The sequence below is a fragment of the Cannabis sativa genome, chromosome 2, assembly GCF_029168945.1.
Source record: "Cannabis sativa cultivar Pink pepper isolate KNU-18-1 chromosome 2, ASM2916894v1, whole genome shotgun sequence".
Classification (NCBI taxonomy): domain Eukaryota; kingdom Viridiplantae; phylum Streptophyta; class Magnoliopsida; order Rosales; family Cannabaceae; genus Cannabis; species Cannabis sativa.
Window position 1 is genome coordinate 40081681 of NC_083602.1, and position 5809 is coordinate 40087489.

Consider the following 5809-nt stretch of genomic DNA (forward strand, 5'->3'; position numbering starts at 1 on the left):
CTTCCTCAGCTTCCTCCGGAAGGGTTCGGGGCTCTCCCGTACCATCAGCAACTTCCTCCGAGAAGTCCCACTGCTTCCCTTGGCCTTCTCCCGGAAGCACCTCCTCGTCATCCACTAAGTCAATAGTGTCGGGAGGAGCGCTGGAAGAAACCTTCAGGGAAGGGGCCGGGGGGGGAAGAGGTAAAGGTCGGAGGAGCCACGGGAGTATGAACCCCGGCAAGCTGTTCCAAAATTGCATCCATGGAGACACCTGTTTCACAAAATAAGCAAGTGTTAGATGTCCGTGAGGAACCACTTATACAAGATACAGCAAATAAGCTACTCCTACCCGAACTTCCTAATTCGGCCCTAGCAAAGTCCTGAACTTTAATGCTGGCAGCGTCATCTCCGAGATAACTGTCCGAGGGCCGGAACCAGCTGGACGTTATGTAAGCTAAAGGACCTAAGGGAATAGGTTCCGGAGGGCCGGAGCCCATCCGGGACCGACCTAGGAAATCTCTGAAGTTCAAAAAATAAAATTCCTTCAAACGATCCCCCCACCGGGTCGATGGCATCCTAAACCTATGAAGACGCTCGTCGAACCCTACAGGCCTATGACTGGCGTATTCACCAACGGAAGGAACATAACGAATTATCAAGGGAGACTTACCGCCGGCACCGGAGGTGCTAGCACCACGAGCCCCCGAGTTTGGCACTGGGACCGAAGGCTGTGGCCGGGGAGTTTGCTTCTCCGAAGAATCCTCAATACGAAGGGGCCTCCTGGCAGGACGATCCCCAATCTCTTCTTGAAGAATCTTGTCAAAAAATTTAGCCTCGGACTTCCCGGTAATTGCTTGGCTCCTTCGCACCACCGGACTCCCCACGCGGAGTCCCCTCCCAGAGGCAGCCTGGGCCTGAGAGTACGCTTTCTCCTGGGCCTTCCGGTAGAGATAATCTTGGTATTTTTTCTCTGCCGTGGCAATGAGCTCATCCCAGAAGGCCTTCTCCGCAACCGGCGCCCTTACATTGGGACAGATGACCCGGGAGAGGTTGGAGTCCTCCACGGATTGATGAGGAAGGATAAGTTTGGCCTTCCTGCAATTCTCCGTGGTGACCAAACCCCCGACATCGAGATCGGCGCGGTCGTAGGAGGCGAAGGCTTGGGCCCTCCGGAGGAAGGTCTGAGTAGGGGGCGTCCGCTGGTAAGGTGGGATCCGCACCCACTCAGTAAGGAGCTCCGGGTGGTCCACGGCCCTGAACCCAGAGGAAAAGAAAAAGCGGTGGCGATACTCCTTAACGTGAGTCTGCCTATTATACGGAACCACCCCCTCGTTAGCGGGATGGATCCGGAACCCATAGAAACTGTCCTTAAGTTTGTCCCCTTTCTTGGGGACGGATACAAGTTCGTAAAAATACAAAATTTCCGCCGGGCTGGGAGATCCCCATCCGCGGGCAGTATAAAAAATAAATAAGCCTGAAAGCAGGCGATAAGCTTGAGGAATGAGTTGGTATGGCGCAAGGCCGATAAATACAAGGAAATTAACAAAATAATCTTGAAGCGGGAGCATGGCACCGGCCATCAGGTGAGTCTGACTCCAAGCCCCGAAGCCGTCATAATTGTGATTAGGCGTCTCCGAGTCGCGAGGTGGCCGGTGATAGGTCCCTGAAGTGGAAGGTTTGATCCCAGCAACGTCTATAATATTCTCCAGCTGGTGAGGACAAGTTAGGGTGGAACGAAGCTCAGCCGCTTCCCACCCGGTCGCTCGGGATTTGTATCCCTCCTGGGCAACGGGTCCTAGGGAAACCTCCTCCAAAGTGGCCATGCCCTTCCCGCTCTTCTTCGAAGATTTCGAACCAGAAGCAGACATTTTGTATTCTGTGAAAAACAAAAAGAGAGAGAAAATTCCAGCAGTTAGGTCCCATACCAAACCCTAAGTCAAGAAAAAGGGAGTGGGGGTCCCCTAACCGCTGGAAAGAGGCCCCCTCCGGACACGTGTCACATGGGAAACCCTAGAAAGATTCCCTGAACAAATGTCGGGTGCAGTAAAATCGCAGAAAGTGGTTTTACAGAGTAAAAGAAACAGAAGGGAAAAAACCCCATTCTATGCCCAAAGCAACCGTCGAACGAAGAACCTATGGCTCTCTTCAACAAAAATGCACGATTATAACAGAGGCATGATAATGGCGGTCCTACAACTAAAGCAGTAGACACAAAACAGAACACCTGAAGAACCTAAACACTTGCATGCCCAGAAATCTCAAAGTACGAACCCAGAAAAACAAACAAAGCAAGTAAAAGCATGTCTCAAAGGATGCAAGAAACTTACAGTAAATTGTTGAACTGGGGGTCCTGGGTGTGGCCGAGTAAAGTTGAGAAGAACTGATGATAGCAAACACGGAAAAGCTGGAAGAAATGGCGAAGTGTTAAGACGGTTCGTGCTGTTTTGAAGAATTTTCTCTCTGGGAAATTCGAGCAAAAATGGCAAGGAATGGAAAGTAACCAAAATAAAGGAAAGATGGTGGCTTTTATAGGCAAAAGTGCATGAGGAACAGGCGTCACCACCTACCAATCGTACGGTGGGGGAGATGCACGATTCGAATACCCAAAGATCAACGGATCAGATCGAGCTGCCATAAAGGCGGTGGAAACGTTTGAGTATCCGTCTGACACCATTAATGTGCCGCATCAATCAAAGGGCGTGAAACGAATCGACCTCTGCAGAAAAGCGAATCGCTGCATTTAATGCCATCATTAGACACACCCTCACGCGCCCCAAGCTCGTGCCAAGAAACCGAGGAGGCGGCTGGAGACACCCCTGCAAAAAGCGAATCGCTGCATTAAATATCATCATTAAATGTGCCCTCACGCGCTCTGGGCTTGAGCCAGGGAACCGAGGAGTCAACCGGAGGCACCTAAGCAAGCCTTGGTTTATTTTTCCAAGTAAACAAGGCTTGGGGGGTAAATGTTGCCACTGAATTCGCCCAAAATACGTGGACCAGTCGAATAGGGACACGTGGATCAGATAACTTGTAAATATTTGACAAGTCTTTGTACGCCACAAGGAAGCACCCTGGGCATAGGTCCCGGAGGAGGCACCCGGAGTACAAGGTACTCCCGGAAGCTCGCATGGCATGAAGCCTCTCCGGGATGTGTCAGGCCTCTCCTGAGCAATCAAGTCGCATTTAATGCCGCATGGGAGGAAGCATGTTGGGACTGTAACACGCAATAAAGTCTGACGGCACAACCCCCAAACAGCAAAGCCGCCACAAGAATGATCATTTAAGTCTAGCGACGGCTACTCTGCGAAGAGTCACGTCAATCACAAGGCAAAAAGGACATTCCTCATAAAAACCCTACAGCACCTAGGGATTTGACCATGCATCACCCATGGTATATTCATTGGGAATACCCAACTTTATGGATACTTACAGATACATTTGTAAGAACAATTCTAGGGATTACCCCACCAAAACACTATAAATACCCCCTCAAAGCTCATTTAATGGGGTCGAGAATCTTGGGTTGCATATAAGCAAGAAGAGCAAATACTCACCAAGAACATTCTCTGTATTTATGAGGACAACATTCCCTCAAGTGTTGAATCTGTATTAAATACATCCATTAATAACAAAGACTCGTGGACTAAGGCTCATTAAAGCCCCAACCACGTAAAAATCCTCATCTCGCTTCCTTACAGCTCACTACTATAATCATATTTTAATAGTTGCCGAAAATCTCGGTCAACAACCGTAATATCTATTCAAGTCAATATCGCCTAGTTGATCCTAGATCAAATGATTTTAATCCTGTTATGATTAGGCTCAATCTCAAGAGGCTATTCGTGTTCTTTGATTTGTTAGTTAAGCCTACTTTTGGGTCAGGGTGATACGTACATTTTGGGAACACGGTAGTGCAATTGAGTGGGAGCGCTAACATAAACATGGAATCTATAGCTTCTATCTGGCGAATAGTAAGTAAAGGATGATCTCCTTCGAGCTTGACCAAATGAAAATAAATGGTGGAGTACTCATTTCACATAAGATGAAATATCATTTACACGGGGTTAAGTGTTTTAAGGATAAAATACATTGTACGGTGTAACGGTAATCTAATCCCTTTATAGTGTAGATCATTCATATAGAGGATCATTGATCAAATTAGGATTATAACAATGGATAACTAATGATGTGTCTATATGGTGGAACATATAGAGCATTCTATATACTGAGAGTGCAATTCTAAGTTCTATGCGTGGATTCAACGAAGAATTAATAAGTCAGTGAATTTAGGTTATAAATTCTTGATCTGCTTATTGGAAGCTCGGTTATATAGACCCATGGTCCCCCCACTAGTTGAGATAATATTGCTTGTAAGACTCATATAATTGGTTTTGATTAATCAATTATAATTCTCAAATTAGACTATGTCTATTTGTGAATTTTTCACTAAGTAAGGGCGAAATTGTAAAGAAAGAGTTTTAAGGGCATATTTGTTAATTATGATACTCTGTATGGTTCAATTAATAAATATGATAAATGACAATATTATTTAATAATTATTTATAGTTATTAAATAGTTAGAATTGGCATTTAAATGGTTGAATTAGAAAATTGGCGTTTTTGAGAAAATGAGATGCAGAAATGATAAAACTGCAAAATTGCAAAAAGTGAGGCCCAAATCCACATTGCTTAGGGCCGGCCACTTTTCTAGGTTTTTTCATCTGATATTTTCATTATTTTAATGCCAAATAATTCAAACCTAACCCTAGTAGAATGCTATAAATAGATAGTGAAGGCTTCAGGAAATTTACACTTAACTTTCTACTTTTCCTTCAGAGAAAAACCTGAGCCTTCTCTCTCTATTCCTAGCCGCCACTTCTTCTCTCTATTCTTCCTTGAAATTTCGAACCACTTAGTGTTGGAAATTATTTTACCAGGATCTTAGATCTACTCACAAGTATGTTTATTAACATCCTAAATAAGAACTTTCTAAAACGATAAATTAAACACATATAAAGTTTAAGAAACCTTACATTGGGTGCAGCGGAATAATATGACTCCTTCCGTTCAGATATCTAGCCCTTGATTCCTTTCTGTAGCAGAGCATTATCAATATCTGAACCTGGATCTCTTTCTCTGAATCCTTGATGCTGAATCTCCTTTGCTGATGATATTTCTTCACGATCTTCCTCACTATGATTGAGGTATTGCTTGTGTGTGTGGGCACTACTCTAATCACTAAGGATTTCGAAATATTGAAGAAGAAGAGAGGGAGTGGTCAGCCAGATAGGGAGAGAGAAGGCTCGGGTTTTCTGAATCAGAAGAAGTAATTTTCCTGAAGCCTTCACTATCTATTTATAGCATTCCACTAGGGTTAGGTTTGAATTATATGGCATTATAATAATGAAAAAATCAACTTAAAATACACTCAATAGGTGGCCGGCCATAACTTTAATGGATTGGGCCTTGCTTTTTGCAATTTTGCAATTTTAACACGTTTTGTATCTGATTTTCTCAAAAATGCCAATTTCCTAATTCAACCATTTAAATGCCAATTCTAACTATTTAATAACTATAAATAATTATTAAATAATATTTTCATTTATCATATTTATTAATTGAACCATACAAAGTATCATAATTAACAAATATGCCCCTATAAACTCTTTCTTTACAATTTCGCCCTTACTTAGTGAAAAATTCACAAATAGACATAGTCTAATTTGAGAATTATAATTGATTAATCAAAACCAATTACATGAGTCTTACAAGCAATATTATCTCAACTAGTGGGGGGACCATGGGTCTATATAACTGAGCTTCCAATAAG